This window comes from Pleurodeles waltl, chromosome 6 (assembly GCF_031143425.1).
Source record: "Pleurodeles waltl isolate 20211129_DDA chromosome 6, aPleWal1.hap1.20221129, whole genome shotgun sequence".
In the NCBI taxonomy this organism is placed as follows: Eukaryota; Metazoa; Chordata; class Amphibia; order Caudata; family Salamandridae; genus Pleurodeles; species Pleurodeles waltl.
In genome coordinates this window covers 515,355,580-515,377,017 of record NC_090445.1, presented here as the reverse complement: position 1 = coordinate 515,377,017, position 21,438 = coordinate 515,355,580, and the positions used below count along the sequence as shown (strand labels likewise).

Sequence of the window (21,438 nt, the reverse complement as noted above, 5' to 3'; positions counted from 1 at the left end):
TATTCGGTAAGAACGTTAACGTATGGTCTAAATCAAAATATACATTGCTATTAGTGCTGTCTGCAGCCATAAAATGTGACATCTTAACTTTCAAGATATTGTTCCGCTTATGGCCAATGAGGTGTTAAGGATGTACATGTCATGGAGTGACGTGTGAACATGTTTCAGTTAACAATGCCCAGAATATTATAAATCCGCCTTCAGGGGCAACTGCAGTGCACCTGTGTCCAGTTCTGTTCATGTCAGAATATGCATGAGTTTGCACATGTGTGCAAGTCAGAGATGGTAGCGTTATTGCTATGCTTGTATTTAACTGGATGACGTTTTCGATAATATCCAATAATCAATTCGATTCATTAAAATCTAAGGCTTAGAAGCAGCGCTTAATTTGAGCCTCCAAATCAGAAATTGATTGCAATCAAGAGAGGGGAAAACACACAAATGGGAAAGGAGAAAGATGGAAAAACAAGCATAAATGGTGAAAGTAGAGACTGGCAACAGTGAGACAAAGGCAGCATTGTCTGGAAGTGGCTTAATGAGTCCTGAAGTGAATTCATTGCTACTCAGCCTTGGTATTTGCTGACACTTAATCTTTTACAAATATAGTGCTTAGCAAAGTGACATGCTATTTGACCTCTTCCCATAAATTGTGATATCGCAGTGACATTATGGGGGTTATTCTAACTTTGGAGGAGGTGTTAATCCGTCCCAAAAGTGACGGAAAAGTGACGGATTTACCACCAGCCGTATTACGAGTCCATTATATCCTATGGAGCTCGTAATACGGCTGGTGGTATATCCGTCACTTTACCGTCACTTTTGGGACGGATTAACACTCCTCCAAAGTTAGAATAACCCCCTATATGCCTTTGACACCAATAACACTGTGTTGTTAACATTTGACCACATTTTTTTACGTTCTTAATTGTTTGGTGGCTCACAGTTTTAATGTTACATGTTAGTTGTTGTCTCAAATATGGTGCGTTCATTTCATTCTGTGAAACCTTCAGTAACATATACACATTTACAACTTTTACAACTTGCAGTGTGTTTTTGTAATTGTTTTACATCCACATTTTAATGCTAGGGATGTTCTCCATTAATAATATATTGCCGTTGCCTGTATTATAATCAAGATTTTGATTAACTAGTAAGATCCTAGTACAGTGCACAGTGTGTCCAAGGCCTGTAAATCAAATGCTACTAGTGGACCTGCAGCACTGATTGTTCCACCCACATGAATAGCCCTGTAAACATATCTCAGACTTGCCACTGCAGTGTCTGTGGGGACAGTTTGGAACTGCCAGTTAGACTTGCCAATTGTACCCACTTGCCAGGCTCAAGCCTTCTCTTTTACTACCTGTAAGTTACCCCTAAGGTAGGCTCAAGTCAGCCGCATGGGCTGGGTTCAGTGTATTTAAAAGATAGGACATGTAATGGTGTGTTTTGCCTGTCCTTGTAGTAACATACTGCCAAATTCTGTTTTCAATATTGCAAGGCCTGTCTCTCCCATAGGGTAACATGGGTATTGCCTTGAAATATATTTTAAGTGTAATTTCCCATTGCGAGTAGATAGAGATGTGGAGTTTGGGGTCTCAGAACTCACAATTTTAAAATGCATCTTATGGTGAAGTTGATGTTTAACTTGTGTATTTGAAAATGCCACTTTTAGAAAGTGGGTGTTTTCTTGCTTAACCATTCTGTGCCTCTGCCTGGTTGTGGAATACACGTCTGGGTCAGGATGACAGTTTGGATGTTCGTGAATTCACTCAGCAGTCACACAAAGGGAACGGAGGTGTGCCCTGCATATGCTGATGGGTCTTCCTGGGCTGCAGTGGAGGGAGGAGCTGACACTTGCATCTGAATAGGGCTGTGCCTGGCTTTACACACAGCAGTCTCCAACCACCTGAGTGTGTCTGGGGCCGGGGCAGGAAAGGCAAGGTCTTGTGCACTACAAAGACTTTCCTTTAAAGTTTTGCCTACTTCAAAGACAGGAATGATTATACTTATTGGGCATCTGAGACCACAACTTCAGAATACTTCTGGACTGATGACACTCTGCCAGGAAGAAGAGCTGGATGCTGTGGGAGGGGCTGCCACTCTGCCTTTTGTTTTGCTGTGCTGCCCTTCTGCTTGCTGCTTCTCTCTTGGGAGTGAAATGACTGGACTTTGCTTTCTAAATCTGCTTTCCAAAGTTCTCTAAGGGCTTGAACTGAGCTTACCTCCTATTAAGAAGTCTCAGACATCAAAGACTTCATCTGCCAGCACCTGAACTCTCTTGCTGAAGTGGTGCCAAATCCAGTCCTCGGCCCTGGGGAGTGAGTTATGGTGTAACCAAGAAGAAACCCAGTGCATCGACTCCAGAGAGACTTCAGAGCAGGCACCGCTGTCTGACTCCGAGCAGCTGCTTGCACCAGAAGCAGGGGTAAACAAAAAAAAAAAAAACTTTGTGTAGCGCACTACTCACCCGTTAGGGTCTCAAGGCGCTGTACGCATACCGCTGTGGAACCCCTCAAGGCTTTTCCCTGTGAGGCACCAACTCCTGGACAGCCCCAGGGTGAAGCCAAGCATCCAAGCGCTGTGAGGGCTGTTGTGGAGATTAAGCAAGCTATTGCCCAGAGTTACAGAGTGGGACCCATTAATTAGAGTAGGCACCAAGGCGAGAATTATCTGGTCTAAGGGAATTGGGCCCAAGACCCACTGAGGTGGGAATTGAACCCTGGTCCTGGATCAGATCTCTGCATCAGGGTCTGCCTCTCTAACCATTGTGCCACACTCACCACTGAGTGCAACGACTGCGACTGATGCCGAAGGCCCAACGCCACTCCGGCACCTCCAAAGTCCCGCTGCAGTGTGAGTCCTAAGTGCCGTGTTCCCAACGTCCAGGGCACCTGATTCTGCTGCAGCACCTGTGGCCCTGTGGTGTGATCGCAGCACAGCGAAGTCAACGTCTTAAGTCTTGACCTGCTGATTCATTTACCCCGCTGGATCATAAGGATCCGACCCTGCATCACCTCCCTTGCAACCATAAGGAACCAACGCCTCACCTCCTTTGCCTGACAGTAAGGAACCGACGCCTCACCTCCCCGACTCTGTGCAATGTCTTTGTTTCATTGTTTATCAAGGGTTTTGTGCCTGGGGTCCGTGCCACTCCGTGACCTGTTCGCACTCCATTGCGAATAACAGCGAACTGTTGGGAATGGCTCTGTCAGTGACTATGTGATTGCCCCAGTTGGAGCTATTGTGTTTCTTAGTGCTTAATTAAGATTTAACTTTTAAATAATTGTAACTTTGCTTGTGTATGTTGGATTTTTGTCGTTTTGTCTTGTTTTATTCAGATAAATATTGTCTATTTTTCAAAAAGTGTTGCGGAGTCCTTTTGTAGTGTTTTCACTCTGTTACTGTGTGTGTGTTCATATAAATACTTTACACATTGCCTCTGAGATAAGCCTGACTGCTTGTGCCAAGCTACCAAGGGGTTTAGCAGGGGCGATCTTAGCTGTGTGGCTCCCTTACCTTGACTAGAGTGAGGGTCTCTACTTGGAAAGGGTGCAAACCACTGCCAACTAGAGACCCCATTTTTAACATGAAAGTAAATCTCTTGGAGTAAAAATCCCCCCCCTCTGTCCAATCCTTTTGTCTGGCAGTGAAAAAGCCATCCTTATGGGACAAGCGTTCCAAAACTGAAGTTTTTTGAGTCAACATCCAGTATTACAGCACTTTATTTTGCCTTGCCCTCAACAATAATGCCACCAGGTAATCTTGACCGGATGTGCTTTCTAACTAAGCCATCTCTTCGTCACCATTATCATCCAACAATCAAGCAATCTTACAACTGTGATTCCAAATAATAACATATTTAATAAGTTTACCAAGCCCTCCCTCTGTGATTGGGGTGGGTGGGTGGGTTGCATAATATTCAAATAAACTAAGGGGCTGATTTAGTTGTTGGTGGACGGGTTACACTGTCACAACGGTGAGATATCCGGTACGCTGAGATCTAAATCCTGGTATTTCCTGTGGCATTTCGATTTTGGCAGACGGGATATCTGACGATTATATAGCAAGCACAAACAAAAGTGGGAACAGTAGGCACCCCCTTAAACATATGATATTGAGCAGCGATAAACCGCCCTGTTAGCACTCTTACCACTGGTATACGGTATAACATCTTAACCCATTTGACTCATCTCCTCCCCATAACCATTAAACAATAATTTTTTGCTAGTCAACAGAGATCACTACTTCTTTCAACTGTTCAAGGAGGTTTCATTCAGGACCGTATAAAATCTGATTATTAAGGGATGTATTTCAAGCAGGAATAAACTTATTTTGGTCCGAATGTATTAGGGCCAACAATATAGGCAGCAGTGTTAGCCAAAATGTTGTACTCCAGGTTTAGCATTGAGAGCAGCCTGTAAGACACCTTATCCAGGTCTCTCCCAGGCTTAGGCACCCTATTTGTTACAGGGAGTTTACCATTTATCAACACCACCTCACATAATGTAGAAGCTGGAGTACCAAAAGTGTTGCATACAGCTGATAAAATTCTGCGGTTGATCCATCAGTGCCTAGTGTCTAACCACTGGCCATGTCATTGATTGTTGTCCTAATCTCATCCTCAGTGATAGGTCCCACTAGCAGATCCTGCTTCCTTTTAGGTATTTAGTGCAGCTTTACCCTCTCCCAATAAGCTTTGATAACTGTGCCCGAAGACTTCCCTCCCCCTTCACGCCAATTTCAATTGACACACACAGTTTCTCACTAGCTTGATTGGGGTCCCCCAACTTCCAAACTGTTGATGCTATGCCAGTAGTCTCATGGTGTTCACTTTTTGTCATGAGTACATACTTATTGTGCGACATTATAGAAAGTGTAATTATAGGGGTATCAAAAATTAATGCAAATTAAAATAAAATAATAATAAATAAACATGCAGGCAGATTAAAGGCCATTCGCATTACAATCTTTAATAATCTGTAGGCTGTTGCTGTGGAATAATGACTATGCCATGCTATCCTAGATTATGTAACAAGAGATTGAGAGGACCAATATTTCTCATTTTATAGTTTTTTTTTTCGGTTTTTTTGTTTCGCTTTTTTTTTCTTTTACTATTTAATATCTAAACTCAACAATTATTTATACGTTGGCATGTCGATATGTTTCGCAAAGTTTTCTTTTTTTTATTTTGTTTTATTGAGATGTTTTAACAGTAAAAGTAACGAATATGAACACAGTCGATCAATATGTGTAAAAATATATCATCTGAAAGAAAGGGGTGCCTGCAGGTTACCACCAGCAACGTCTGCTCGGGCAAGGAGACTGGAAGCTCAGGCGGCTACAAAATCTGTTACATCTTTTGAGTGGTGCTTCTTTTTTTCACACAAACTAGCATCACAAGAGTCATTGGTTATAGGTGTTTCAAGTCATCACTAATTGGCGATGAATATATTCAACCATCATCGGGTTTCTTCACCAACCTGTCACTCGTGAGATTTCTTCACCATAAATCATAGAGCTAGCTCTTGTCTTGCATATATAGCCTTTTGTTTTTGAAGGTTGTGCTTTTAGATCCAGTGTGCGCTGCCTGATCTCCAAGGAGACCATAATCCTAGTTACCATTTATAAGTGAAGCACAACTATTTTTAATAACAACCTTGCATTTAAAGACCAAATGCCATAACGAGCTGTAATCTCAAATTCACAGGGATCTCGTTGTGTGTGTTGAAAATACGTTAAGGAGGGCTACAGATGTAAGATTGGTTATGTGTAGTAATTAGGTTAGTGAGGCGAAATAGAGCATTGCTTGTTGCCACTTTACTATAGGATAATAGTAGTTTTCAACGTTTCAACGTTTAGGCATCTATCTGGTAGCCTCATACTAGATATTTCAAATCTCTAATTTAGCACTGTAGTCCTAGTCCAGGTAGGGCTACTGAGGTGAGAGCCAAGGACCCCCAACCGAAGCATCTGGGATTGAGACTAATGAACACAAGGCTCAAACAAAACTAGGAAAACAAAACGTAAATCAGACAGCTGTTCAGTACCAAAAAAATGGTGCATTTTGATTGGCTCCCAACTGTCTGAAATCTACCTAGGGGATTATTAGCTAGTACCTAAAACAGGACTCCTTATTTTATCAACCCCAATATTGCTATGCCTTCATTACGCAATAGCTGTCTGTGAAGAAAGAAATATATTGCACACTTAAGTAAGCTCACTAAATATGCATGCACTGAAAGACATTAAACTATAGAAAACCGCTTTAGAATATTTCACCTACATGTGCAGAAAGCTATAAGTAAACATGAAACTCTTTCCTCCAGTAAATGAGTCTTTGAAACCATTTATTTACATTTATTTGTTACTTATTTAACCTGTGAAGAGATTGAAAATTCGGTACACTTTTCACTGTTTTGTCTGATTTATATTGTTATTTATTTGAAAACTTTTTAAATAATGCTCTTTGAATGTAGTTGTTTATAATGTGTACTCTGCATAAATCTATAGTTCCCTTCGCGTATTTTTGAAAAGCTGGTTTCATATTCACCTCAATACCCCCAGTATCATGTACTTCAACCTGCTCTATGGAAGAGGCTTTAAATTGAACATTTCCTATTCAGCAACATGATGCCCATCATATCAAGATTCTAGAAGGTGAGCGCATACGTTTTCATGTTGATTCTCCTGGCTGCTCTGCTGAGTGAATACAGGCTCTGGCACAACAAGGGTTGAAGTGTTGGTGAGAGTTGAGTGTTGTTCCTCGTTTGCGAGTGATAATATTTTCTTTTGACATTGATTTGTCCCAGAGAGCATAACCCTGGAGGTGATGTGAACAAATGGCAACTGAAGGCGTAGAAATTGTAGAGCATCCTCATTATTGCAATTAAAAACTCTACTCAGAGGCGACTTGAAGAAAGTGAGGAACCTTCACTTAACAATTCAAGGGAAAGGAATGGAGAAATTTGCAATTTCAGGCTCTAAAGTAGCACTGCAAACTGTCAAGAAATTATGATGCAATAGGAGGGATGGGGAAGCTACAAAACTGGGTCAAGAATTAATTGTGCAACAAGACTCTTGAAGAACAAACTCTTAACATGTTCTGACAGTATGAGGCTCACAAATCCAGAGAGATGATGGATAAGAAGGAGCATGGGTTAGGAGAGTATAAGTCAAGACAGGTGTATATTTAAAACAGACTAATGCTGCAGCAGTATATTTTTAATCACAGCTAAGTTACAGAAAGCAAAGTCCAGAGTGTGATTGAAAGGGGCAAAGGAGACAAGCATGGTCATCTAACCGACAAGTCCAAGCAAGCCTCTAACTATTCATGTCTCCAGGGTGCTCCAAAAGTTAATAAAGAGATCGGATAGAGACTTCTAGTTGCAGATTCCTTACCTTAGAATTTTCCCCCAGACGTCAGACTGGATCTGGAGATTTTTTCTTCGAGCAATACCCTTGCGCGTCGCTCGGTGGCATTGATCGACTCCGCAGGCGTTGTGGTCGCCGTGATGACGTCTGGAGTAGTACATAGACGCTGCCCTCGTGCAGTGACGTCAGTTCTTTTCTTTCTGCGCCATGCGCTGAGCCGAGAGAGAGCTACCCTCGGTTATTTTTTGGCCGAATTCGACTGTTTTGTCGAAATGTTTTGGTACGAACTTGGTGCGTCGGGGATGTCCCCGAAGACCGGGTTCAAGCTGCGCGAGGAATGTCACCGCATGATGTCGGTGTCGGACCATCTTCATGTCTGTCTGTGGTGCCTCGACCACGACCCGAAGTCGTGCTCAGAGTGTCGGGCGATGCATCTGAAGGCTTTGAGGGAGCGGTCCCTAAAGCTGATGGGGTCCCGGCACTCGACTCTGCGTAAGTCCCGATCTCACTGGAGAGGAAGGTCTCGAGATCGGTCGTGGAGCCACCACCACTCGTCTTCATCGAAATCATCAATCACGGTAAGAAAAAGAAGTCGCAGTCCCATAGCTCTCAGACTTCACCCCGTCGCTCGGACGACGCGACGCGGGACGAGCGTCAACGAAGTAGGCCTCCGTCCTCGGAGCCTACGTCTGGGGTCGGCTCCGCGCTTCCCAGAGTATCCCAGAGCCGGAGCGACCCCCGCCCAACTCAGAGTTATGAGGCCATGCGCCTCATCAAGGGGCTTGGCCGAGGGGCCTTTGGGTTCCGCGGCGGCGACTTCGTCCCCGGCCACCGAGGTCGCCTCCAGATCCGTGTGCGGATCCGCCCTGACGCCGGTCGCACAGTCGAGACCTTCCCCGGCGCCGGGTCATTTAGGGATGCTCTCGATGTCGGTAGTGCCCATTATCGACGTCAACCCCATTATCATCCCCGACGACTTGGAGCAGTGTCAGCCGATGCTGCAATTGGCTTCGGGGGAGCCCTATTCGCCCGAGGTCGGATTCTGACCCATTTTCCTATGGGTACGAATACGGGGAGGAATTGGAGGGGTCCCTGGACCCTTATGAATACCAGGAAGACCCTACTTTGGACTGGGCACAGGACTTTGGCAAAGCCAGTGGTCTTGATACTTCTCCTGACTCTGGCATGCTGTCTCCTCCTACCGTGGCTATGGTGGAGGGAGCTACCTATGGTATAGTGGTTAGTAGGGCGGCTGATGTCATTGGCCTTGAGCTACCTACTGTCGAAGTCCGGTCTAACCTCCTGACGGAGGTGCTTCAGCCTGGGGCTTCTACTTCTGAACCCCTTCTTCCATTTAATGAAGCCCTCACTGACGTCCTTTTGGGTACGTGGTCCAAACCCAACACAGGTGCTCTGTGAACTGTGGGATCGCTCGCCGCCATTGGCCTGCGCCGAACGACCCGAAGTTCCTGTTCCAACATCCTATGCCTGAGAGTCTTGTTATCCAGGCGTCCTCTTCTTCTGGCTCGTTCCCATCCGCGGCCTGATAGGGAATCCAAAAGGCTGGAACTGTTTGGTAAGAAGTTGTTTTCTTCCTCCAGCCTCGCACTGCGGTCCGTGAACACCGCATGCCTTTTGGGCCATTATTCCCACTCCCTGTGGGATAACGTTTGCGCAATTCCTGCTGCAGATAACGGAGGAGGCCCGTGCTATCGTCTTCCAAGCAGTCAAAGACAGGAGAGACACAGCAAAGTTCACCATCCGTTGTGGGCTGGATACGACCGACTCTCTGGGCAGATCGGTTGCTACGACAGTGGCCTTGAGGAGCCATGCCTGGTTACGTACTTCTGTTTTTTTGGGGGATGTCCAACAGTCACTCATGGGCATGCCCTTTGATGGCACCCGCGTCTTCGGAGACAAAGCGGACTCTGCCTTGGAGAGGTTCAAGGAGTCCAGGGCTACGGCTCGGTCCCTTGACCTTTCAGCCGCCACACACCCCCACAGTCCGCTTTTCGTCCCTTTCATGGCCACGGAAGGGACGCCCTGAGCGCCTCAACCCGGCCACCGGCTCACGCATGCTGGACAACCTATGCATGTCCGGGGGCGCGGAATCCCATGTGGTCGTGGGTCAGGGAACCATAGGTCTGTCCAGTCCACCCCTGCCCCTGCAGCAGCCTCTAAACCTCACTCCCGCCCAGTAGGTGGCAGAATCCGCCATCACCTGCCCCACTGGGAACATATCACTACGGACAGGTGGGTTTTGCAAATCATTCGGAAGGGCTACTCCCTCCCTTTCGAAGCCACACCACCACATATGCCACCATCCTTCCATCCCCTTTCGGAGGATCATTTGGTGCTTCTCCGCCAGGAAGTCTTGGTTCTCTTGGCCAAGGGAGCTATAGAAAAGGTCCCTGTGCCAGAAATAGGTCGTGGTTGTAATTCCCACTACTTTCTGATACCAAAGAAGGGCAAAGTCTTGCGCCCTATCCTAGATCTTCGGGACCTGAACTACTTTCTCAAGAAGGAGAAGTTCAAAATGCTCACCCTGGCTCAGGTTCTGTCTGCCTTAGACCCAGAGGACTGGATGGTAGCGTTGGACTTGCAGGACGCTTATTTCCACATCCCCATCCTGCCTGCCCACAGACGTTAACTACGTTTTGTGGTAGGTCACGGGCACTTTCAGTTTACCGTGCTCCCTTTCTGCCTTACCAGTGCCCCTCGGGTATTCACGAAAGTGATGGCGGTGGTTGCAGCTCATCTGCACAGGTTAGGGGTCTCAGTCTTCCCCTACCTAGAAGACTGGCTGTTGAAGGCGCCTTCGTCCCAGACAGTGGTCACACACCTCCAGACTACGGCGAACCTTCTGCACCAGCTGGGGCTCACTATCAATGTGTCCCGAAGTCCCACCTGACTCCCTCTCAGACGCTGCCTTTCATCGGGGCAGTTATAGACACAGTGCGGTTTCGGGCTTATCCTCCCCAAAAGCGAGTCCAAGACATTCAGGCTATGATTCTGATCTTTCAGCCTTGGTCTTGGGTTTCGGTGAGGCAGACTCGGAGGCTGCTGGGCCTCTTGGCCTCCTCCATCCTGCTAGTAGCACATGCCAGGTGGCATATGCGGGCTCTGCAGTGGGACTTCAAGTTCAAGTTCCAGTGGGGGCAGCATCAGGGAAATCTCTCCGACATGGTCCAGATCTCGGAGGGCACTGCGAAAGACCTGCAGTGGTGGCTTTCGAATCCCAATTGGGTCAATGGCAGATCCCTCTCCGGCCCTCCACATCAACCTGCTGGAGCTCCGAGCGATCAGACTTGCGTTGAAGGCATTCCTTCCCTCTCTCAAAGGGAAAGTGGTGCAGGTGTTCACAGACAACACTACCACCATGTGGTACTCCAACAAGCAAGGCGGGGTAGGTTCCTGGACCCTATGTCAGGAGGCACTACGCCTCTGGACATGGCTGGAACATCAGGACATTACCCTGATGGTTCAACATCTGGCGGGATCTCTCAACACCAGAGCAGATGAACTCAGCCGGCGAGGCACTGTCGATCACGAAAGGTCTCTTTCTCAAGTGGGGAGAGCCTTGGTTAGATCTGTTCGCCTCCGCAGAGAACGCGCAATGTCAGCTATTTGGGCATTGGAGTTTCCAAGGTGGCACTTGCTCGGAGACGCTTTTCATCTTGAGTAGAACTACGGCTTCCTTTACGTCTTCCCGCCTATCCCTCTTCTGCCCAGAGTTCTCAAGAAGATCAAAAACAACCGGGCCCAAATTATCTTCGTGGCTCCGGACTGGGCTTGAAGAGTGTGGTATCCTGAGCTACTGAGCATGTCCATCGATCCTCCACTCAGACTGCCTCTTCGGCCGGATCTTCTGTCGCAGCAGCAGGGGACGGTCCTCCACCTGAACCTGTCCAACCTCCGCCTTCATGCGTGGAGATTGAGCGGCAACAGTTGACGGCATTTGCCCTTCCACCCGAAGTCTGCAATGTTAACTTGGCAGCCAGGCGTCCCTCGACTAAAACTGTATACGCCTGTTGTTGGAATACATTTGTGGCATGGTGCACTAACAAATCTGTTGACCCCCTATTTGCCCCTCTTACAGAGGTTCTTCTATTCATTCTTTCCTTAGCCCAGCAGGGCTCTTTATTGGGCACCCTTAAGGGGTATCTTTCTGCCATTTCTGCCTTTCTTAGGCTTCCTGATCAGCCCTCACTCTTTAAATCTCCTCTTGAGTAGATTCTTGAAGGGGCTCACCCACTTATTTCCTCCCACTCCCTTCATCATGCCTCAGTGGGATCTTAATCTTGTACTTACTTTCTTGATGTGTACTCCCTTTGAGCCTATGCATAATTGTCCCTTACGGCTCCTCACATTCAAAACTGTCTTTCTTATCGCCATCACCTCTGTTCGCAGGGTGAGTGAGCTTCAGGCCCTTTCTTTAAAACCTCTGTACTTGTCCGTACACCCCGACAAAGTGGTGTGACGCACTAGAGCTTCCTTTATTCCTAAGGTGGTTAAACCGTTCCATGTCGGCCAGTTCATCACTTTGCCTACCTTCTACGCACCCCCACATCCTTCCCATGAGGAGGAGAGACTCCACCGTCTGGACCCAAAAAGAGCGTTGGCGTTCTATCTCAATCGTACTAAAGACTTCCGGGTGGACGATCAACTCTTTGTTGGCTATGTGGGTGCGAAGAAAGGGAAGGCGGTGCAGAAACGTACCATCTCTCGATGGGTGCTTCTTTGCATCAAAATGTGCTACGCCTTGGCGAAAAAGCAACCTCTAGAAGGCTTCCGGGCTCATTCTACCAGGGCCACTGTTGCATCCACTGCGTTAGCACGCGGAGTTCCTGTCCTGGACATCTGTCAGGTAGCTACGTGGGCATCCCTGCACACGTTTGCTTAACATTACTGCCTGGACAGTCAGGTCCGTCGGGACGGCTACTTTGGTCGTTCGGTCCTGCAGGACTTTCTAGTATGATCTTAGTTCGCAGCCCACCACCGAGGATGGCATTGATTGGGTAGCTATTCTAAGGTAAGGAATCTGCAACTAGAAGTCTCTATTAGATGTACAAGTTACTTACCTTTGGTAACGAAATATCTGGTAGAGACATATTCTATTTGCAGATTCCTTACCGCCCACCCATCCTCCCCGCTTGCGAACTGATTTCTAGGGACAGGGATTCCCCCTTTCAGGTCCGTAGCTCTGGCACACCAATATCGTGTTTTTGGCGGCTCTGCGCTCTGGCGTGGAAAGTCATTAAAAGAAACTGACGTCACAGCGCGAGGGCGGCGTCTATGTCCTACTCCCAACGTCATCACGGCGACTACGACGCCTGCGGAGTCGACCGACGCCACCTACAGAAATGCAAGGGTATTGCTCGAAGAAAAAATCTCCGGATCCAGTCTGACGCCTGGGGGAAAATTCTAAGGTAAGGAATCTGCAACTAGAATATGCCTCTACCAGATATTTCGTTACCAAAGGTAAGTAACTTGTACTTCAGTACCAATAGCAAGCTACCTTGGCCTACAACTGATAAGATCTGAAGGTGTCGGCTCTAAAGACAGGATAGAGCAGGCAGATAATTTTTTGTGGATAATTTACAAAACTGCAACTTATTTAACCTATGACGAAGTAAGCCCTTTGGAAATGGGCACTAAAAGTCAGGCAGAAGGAATTCCACAAATAATGAAAAATATGGATAGGAATCTAGGATTGACGCAAAGGTAAGACAACACTTTGGCCTTTGAACGCAATAAAAATGTAATAGACACTAAGAAAGATTTGGCTGAAGGGAATCTGGAATTGCCATTCATGAAATCTGCTCAGTCGAGCAGTATGAACCACCCTGGGAGACTGGGACAAGAGCAAAGATGGCATAAGCAACGGGAACATCTTTAGAGCCCCACTCTTCCCTTCTTGAATTTTCAAGGTATGGAAATAGTGTCACTTCCATTTATAAACACAGTGGATTTTCAAGCACTGCAAGTCAAGATATAACTTACTACGAATCATCCTATACGGAGGTCTACCCAAAAAGGTCACTAAAGTTGGCTAAAAAAAGGCACCACGATTGACACGCTAAATCAAGATCCATATGGGATGGGATGGGAGTTAAGACGTATATTGATGCAGGAGAATGGCCCCCTGAGCAAGGAAAATTCAAATTGCACTACTCTCAGAACAGGAAATGCAGAGTTTTATTATAAAGGACTTCTAGCGCAGCCAGTTCGAAGCAGAGGAGGGAACTGATGTAGCTAGGATTGAAGGGGACACTACTGGATATATGCGTAAAACTATTGTGAAATTAATGAATCAGTACCATGAGGCAACACAACAGGGTTGGAAGAAAGACTAAATGAAATAGAAAATCAGACCTGTAGGGATGTGGAATTCCAATAGCCTGACACCCAGGACATATTATATGAGGTCAAGGACTAGAAGTTTTTCTGTTTATTTTGTCCTTAGGACAAGTAGGCTCAGGCCTTTGCAGCACAAAGCCTTTGGCTGGCCGTTTACAGTACCACAATTTGGATCAGGAAGCAACATTGTCTGCATTTAAGGTAATATTTGTGTCCATATATTAATGCACTTCAAGCTTGTATTTATGGTTGATTAATGCAAAGCCTTTATTAGGGTAAGCTCTCTAAGGAAATGTAAGCTCAGACTGCACTACTGAGAGTGGTTCCATCATAAAAATGTGTACTGATGTTTGCAGAGTTTAACAATAAAAAGCTATAATGCTTACAGAATGCTCTGTGTTTAGATGCAGATATTTAAAAAAGCTTAAAATCAAGTTTGATTGTTTGCTTTCAAAATAAAATGTTAAAAAAAAATGCAACTAGGAAAAAGAACGTTTTGCTAATCTACTGTGAAATTTTAGTTACTGTTTCTTTGAAGCATCATTTAGTAAAATTTGTAGATGCATGCTTAAAGAATCATAATGGAAATGCAGTGAAATCATATTTAACAAGATTATGGAAAACATGTAAATAAACGTCATTGGCAAAGTCAGTAAGTTTGATGTTGATGGTCAGCCTTTCGGTTTTGTCAATGCGTGTCTTGTTTTGACATGGCTTTTGTAAAACCCTATTGTTGTGGGAGCTGCTGGGCCCATACCTCTATAACAGTCAGTGGTAAAAGGAAAAAATATGTTTTGGTCTCAAATAGCACACATTGCTCAGAAGTCCCTGGCACTGAGCAAAACTGCTTTGTGTGCAGATATGTTCCTTGTGAAAGAGCAGAATGCTGTCACTCACAGTGAAGCAAGCGATAGAGAGATACAATTTTAATAAAAACAAAAAGTCTTGGTTAAGGTCGGGCCTAATTAGAGCCCAGTTCTTAAAGAAAGTCACAAAAATGCACTTATGGTAGATGTCCTTGCATTATTGCAGATTTAAGACTTTAGTGAATTCCCAAGGATTTACAGATGAAGTTAAAAAATAGTACTCCTAGAAAATACTTGGAACTGCATTTTAACATGAGCAGATATGCATGTGTACATTTACTCATGCGAATATTTGATGATTGTTTACAGGTTCACATTCCTCCAACTACTTTTTTCCATCCCTGGGAAAAGTTTTGCTTCTGCCCTTGTTAAGAGTAAATTTCCAACCTTTCTCAGTATGGAAAAAAAGATCAAAGATCAGCTAGTGAAAATCCCTAAAAAATGCAAGTTAGCAGATTTGCACAGACTGATATGAGCATTCAATCACTGGAACTACTGCTCACTCCTACTTTCATCCCCAGTATGTGATCTCTGGAAAGGTGACAAAAGGACATTGCTAGTATGCAAACCTTACTATTGTATGATCCCTGGCATAATCAGAGAGGCTGTTATCGGAGCTCTTATATAATGGAAGTGCCAACATTTGTCTCTGCACTAATTGCCACCAAAGGGACAAGTAGATTTTTTTTCAGGGCAAGTAGATTTATGACATCGCCTTTCCCATGGACAAGTAGATATTTTGTTAAATTCCACACCCCTGAGACCTCTGTCTGCTAAAGAGACCAAAGATTTTACCTGTTGATTGAAAGGGGCCCACACCAAAATTGAAGATCAGGAGAATCGTCAAAGGGGTCTTTGGTTTAAGAGAGTATACTAAGAGGCACTCTGTTTAGGCTCTTTTCTAAAACTTTTCTGGATTTTAAGACACTTATTTTTCTAAAGAAATACAAAGAGCCCACAATGTTCACTGCTGCTTTCGTAAAAATTTTTTTACAAAAATTAACATAGCCCTTCAATATTAATCTGCGCAACTTTGTTACAAGACCTATTGAAAAAGCAGGACAGAGCAGTCCTGTGATATGGGATGGCGTATCCTCTTCCTTCTTCAGATCTGACTTGCACAGCTGTGGAAGGATAATGGCAAATTGAAGAAAAAGCCAGGAATAGAGGCGCAGAAGATTAAACAAATGTAGAATAAAAGAGTCTGAAATCAGTACAAAATATAAAGTTATTTTATATTGAGAAACAGAAAGGGCCAGGAACTGAAGCAACTGTGGCATTGCATAAAACTTAATTATATGACCTAAATATCACTGGGACAACTGTGTTTTAAAATGAAATAGAAGAGGAGTAAATGGCAGATAGTTTAGGAAGCTTTACAGAGAAGGACCTGGGTAGGGGAGAGTAGGAGGTTGAGTAGCTAGGCTATGTGTAGAAAGGAAAAGGTGTAGATAGTCGTTACCCCCTCCCCCGAAAAATAGTAGTGAGGCAGTTACTAGGGGATGGAAGATATGTTCTCATTACACTATGCAATAAAAAGTGGGAGATTAGTAGCCAGAAGACAGCCATATCAGGGAGTTGTGCATTTGCCCATGTTCACGTAGAGTTGTTCTTAAAAAGATCTATTAAATAAATTAGCCATTTGTAAAAAGCCCCACTCATAGTCTATGAAGACTTTAACTGCATATTAGACGCTACTCTTGATGCAGCGGATGTATCCCATTCAAGTAGGATGACAAAGGCAAGGAATATTACCTACGACATGATGGTTACTTTAGGAATAGCACATATATGAAGAAGAGAGCACCTACAGGAAAGTTCACATTTTTTTTATCCTTCAGTATGTATTCAGTGATAGATCTTATCTTAGCCTCTTTATAGCTGTGTAATGCACCCTTGACTGCAGTCAATTCAGACCATTTGAAAGTATGAAGGGAAATGCAAATAAATAAGGAAGCAATTTAAGCCATGTGGTAGACGTCTCCTACATATTTACTGGACTTGGAAAAATTAAATTCATTGAGCACACTATAAAGAAATGTGCTGGTATAAATGAAGGGACTTCATGTTACATTATTACATGAGATGCACCCAAAGCTTATAATAGAAGTCTGTCAAGAACTTCTCAAGCAGACTAAACTGAGAATAAAAGGAAAAAAAGAAAATCACGTCATGAACGATCAGCTTATAAATATTCCATGTCTGTGACTGTTAAGAATTAAAAACGCCAATTACCTGTATCATCAGATATACATCGTGAAAAGTGATATTAATGTAGTTTATTTAGCAAATATATTGTGCCGTGTACCAAAGCAGAATATCTGCTTTTTTGAGGATGGTAAAAGATCAGTACACACAATGGTTTACTTAGTGAAAGCAACACAAAAAAGACGATGGACGAAGTGCTGAAACTTTTCAAACACTCTCCCCCAGTCACAGGTCTGGGTTTAATCGTTTGTTCATTTGCACACCATGCCACCCCAGTTTGGACCCAGCCATATACAAATCAGTCTTAACCCCGAACTGCCAGGCCAGGTCCTCTCTGGACTGGAAGCAAGCATTCTGGGACCGGTTTCAGGGTATCACCCTTCATCAGCTGGGTTCGCTTAAATACAGTGGCACAGTGAGCACGGGACCCACATCTGGGCATGCCCTTCCCACTTAGGGCAACTTCAGCAACACAAATAGGATGGGGGACGGAGTGCTGAAACTTTTCAAACACTCTCCCCCAGTCACAGATCTGGGTTTAATCCATTGTTCTTTTGCTCACCATTCCACCCTAGTTTGGGCTCAGCCATATACAAATCAGTCTTGACCCTGTTCCCATAAGGCTGCATATTGCTGGGCCACAGAGCAGGCTACTCATATATGAAGATAGGGCAGAGTACCTGTTGGGGTAAGTACTCCCTTGACGTGAATAAAAGGCAAAAGCTATTCCTTTTGGTAGGCCTGGCTAGACCTTTCTCTAATATACCCAGGTAGAATTAAAATATATATTTTCCACTTTTATTTATGAAAGACCCAGAAAAGTGCTTCAAATTTATTTCCGGTGTAATTTTGAAAATCTGTCTTGATGCTAAAATCTGATTTCTCATAAATTAAGCAGAAAAGTAACTGTAAGAATGTACTTTAAGCTGCCTGAGCTGGAACTTGCTTAAAACAGGTTGTACTGTTCATCATACCTCTAGAGCTTGAATATTCGTGCTTGACTGGGGGAGTTGGAGACTCTACCTTTTTTAACTTGGAGATGCTAGGGAGGCATTCAGGACCCTATGAGAGAGGTAGGCTCTAGCCACTGTACAAGGGATTGGCCAGGAAGCTGAAGGTAGGCCTACCTGGTGGCAGCTGGACCACACGTCTAGTGGGCACATGGGTAATTTTGCAGGAAGGCAAGGAGAATGTGCTGAAGAAGGAGAAGGAATGCAAGACAGTTGTTAGCATTGGGAGGTAGCATTCCACCAATCACTCCTAGTTAGTTAGTGCGTAGGATAAATCTGGCACCTCCATCTCCTCAGAAAATTCTTGGACCTTGGAAGACTCCATCTGAAGATGAATAATACTGACTCATGGATCCTTCTGGAAGAACAAGCTCTTGAGGTCTCCTGAACCCTGCTGCTTTCCAGGGCCAGAAACTGCTCTCTCTTAGGTCAGAATGTTGGTCTCCTATTTATCTGCTTCAGGGACACAAAAAGCAAAAGGACTCTTAACTCCAGTAGAGCCCAGTTGACAAAAGAGGACCAGACCCTACAGTGGACCTGGCAGATGAGAGTCCTGTATCCCAGAAGCCTGCCCTGAGGAATTTGAGACAGCAGGACTGACCAGAAGAATCTCTCCCCTAAGTTGGACACTAACGACCTCATTACGAAGCTGGCGGTCCTAGGACTACTGACCTCACAGTGGCGGTCGCATTGCAAAGGTGGAACACACTGGGTGGTCCTGTTTTTGATATCTACAGGTTTACAGTGTTTGACAGTTTAGTGGCATTCCCCGAACATAGCTTCTATACAAAACCTATAGTCAAATATGTAAAAAAAAGCTGCTGGTAGGGTAGAGTATAACAAGATGCGGGTAGGATTCTCTAGCTATTGCACGTGAAGAACATTGTATATATTTTAGTAGTAGAATGTCTGAGGGTATAACATTTAGAATCTTTTTAAATCTATATTCGAGTGATCTAGTAAACAGTGACAGTATTGTTGTGAAATAGGTATAAGAAAATGCCAGGTCTATGTCAAGCTTTGTTAAAAATGAATACAGTGTTTGTCAAACGTGTGAGGTTGTTTATTACCAATATGTGCAACAATGAATGTCTACAATAAAAGAATTTAAACTTGAATTCAGACTAAACATCTTTATTCTGACACTAGGACACACATTTTTAAAAGGCTTTTAAAAGATATTTTAAAATTTGTTAAGTACAATCAGTTTTTAGTACAAACATTATGCTGATAAACTTACTAAAGAAATAAAATTAGAAAAATCCTTCAATATGTTATCCATTGCAAAACTATACCCAATCATTGGAACACATTTACATCGGATCAAAAGTCAGGGGGGAAAATAAATCAGGCTGTGAGTCACAGGTGTGCTTTAGACAGGATTTTTTTTTTTTTTTTTTTTTTAAAGGTTCCACATAATGAGTAGGTGTGCTCCAGGGGAGGGATAGCCAGGGAACGAAAGATGCTGCTGGCGACTGAGGGATGGGGCTTTCAAACTTTCAAGAATAAGTCTGCAATCGTCATTACTGACAATAGTTGAAAGAATGTTGAGTTCTGCGGAGGCGCGAAGAAACTGGTGCCAACCTCTAGAAGTGTTCTGGAGAGCTAATATTTTGGCTTGTGTGAAACCTTTGACTAGGTCGTACATGTGGGACCCAAGAACTGGCTGAACTTTCTAGAGGAATTCTCCCCGCTTATTCCCTGAGGTCTGGTCTTTAGAAGCCGACATTTTACTTAGGGACATTTGCGTCCCATCAAAACAATTAACATTTTAATTATTAAGGTTCCATCCAATAAAATTACTAAAATAACCAAAGTTGTCACCGTTGTCTGCTATTGCACTTGTTCGCTTTCCAAAAATGTTCCTTGTTGACCCTGTTGTGTAGCTATTTTAGCCATGTTTTAGACACCTTATTTTAGCAAACTAGGCCTGCCGTTGTGCACTTTAGCCTGTTACATTTTATTTAGCATTGCTTTATTTTTCTAACATTAGCCACATTTGTAGTGGTGTTTTATTTTCGCTGTTTGTTCCTTCGCCTAGGCAAGCATCACGTTCTTAGCATTACACTTAGTGCTTTCCTCAAGCAGTCAGATAGGGTTGCCGGCAAAAGTGGTACGCTCTGTCTCCAACATTCAAAGAAACATACATATCCTTATGTGGGGACCGTTTCTTAGAATATCAAATGCTTTATTATAAAAACACTTTTCTGTCCCATACACGTTATAGGGAGATTCCAGCAAGATGACAATGACTGCATGCTGATTGCCTTCGCTACAGCTGCTTACTTAGACTACCGAATCCCTGGCCTTTCTGGGGACTATGGGGGTCATTACAGCCCTGGCGGTCAAAGACCACCAGGGCTGTTGTGACGGAAGCACTGACAACAGGCTTGCAGCGCTGCCCAGAGGATTACGAGTCCCCCCTACCGCCAACCTTTTCCTGGCGGTTTGAACCGCCAGAAAAAGGCTGGCAGTACGGGGAGTCGCGGGGCCCCTGGGGGCCCCTGCACTGCCCATGCAAGTGGCATGGGCAGTGCAGGGGCCCCCTGACAGGGCCGTGCAGCTTTTCACTGTCTGCTATGCAGACAGTGAAAAGCACGACGGGTGCCTCTGCACCCGTCGCACGGCCGCAACACCGCCGGCTCCATTGTTCTCCTGTGTTGCGGCTGAGATCCCCGCTGGCCCAGCGGGGATCTCCAACTGGCCGCAGCGGGCCGTGGTTGCATTGGCGGCCGTCCGGCGGAAGCCGCCCGCCAAGGTCGTAATGAGGGCCTATGTCTTGTTAGACAACAGGCTTTCTCACTCAGGTATGAGGAATGATATCTTCCCTGTGGGATAACCTGAAGGGTAGATTAGGGTTTATTATGCTGCGCTTTAACATATCTTAGGTAAGAAAGATATATATCACTCCTAATGACCATATGATGGGACTGTTTTTGTGTTTCACTCTCCTTTTCACAATTCTGCTTCTATTGTGTTTTATCATCCTAGTTATTGCAATACATGCTATTTTATCCAAGATGCAGTTACTTCAATAAACCCTTATTGTACTATATTCTGCCTCTGTTTGTCTTTGCCTATGTGAGATAATGCAACTGAGAGAAAGGGATGAGATCTGATCGACCACGATTCCCCTGAGGAGTTTTTCTCGTCAGGTACCCGGTTGCCACAACCACCCTGCTCTCGTGCAGAGATGAGGCGCTGCTAGTTAGCTGGAAAACTCGGATTAGGCAGACAGGTGTCACATGGTATGGAATTGTACTCAGTACCCACAATCCAGGCGATCCTGCCACCCGTATCCAGTAGCCTCATTAGGATAATGGGAACCTATGTGACATGGCGCCACCAAAGTTTAATCAGGCACTAATTTTCGGATCCTCTGAAGTATCTCTGTCTCACTAAAGGCTAAAGACACCTCAATACTATATATGGAGACGTCTGTGGTATTGAGGATTTCCTCCTTCGCTAAGTAGGTATTACCTAACTAACGCTGTATGTAATTAATCCCCATTTGGTGTCCCTATCTCTGAACAAACATGACGCAACGGGTAGTAATTGCAGTAAACATGCGACCACCCCTTACTTCACATTTATTGGCAAATGGCCTCACAGGCCAGAGGGGG

The 21,438-nt window shown here is 44.7% G+C and overlaps 1 protein-coding gene across 1 annotated transcript in view; it reads left to right on the top strand.

The window, feature by feature from the left end:
• Window positions 1–21,438, top strand: part of ST7L (suppression of tumorigenicity 7 like) — a 782,219-nt gene that overhangs the window by 94,629 nt on the left and 666,152 nt on the right. The gene's annotated exons all lie outside the window — the stretch shown is intronic.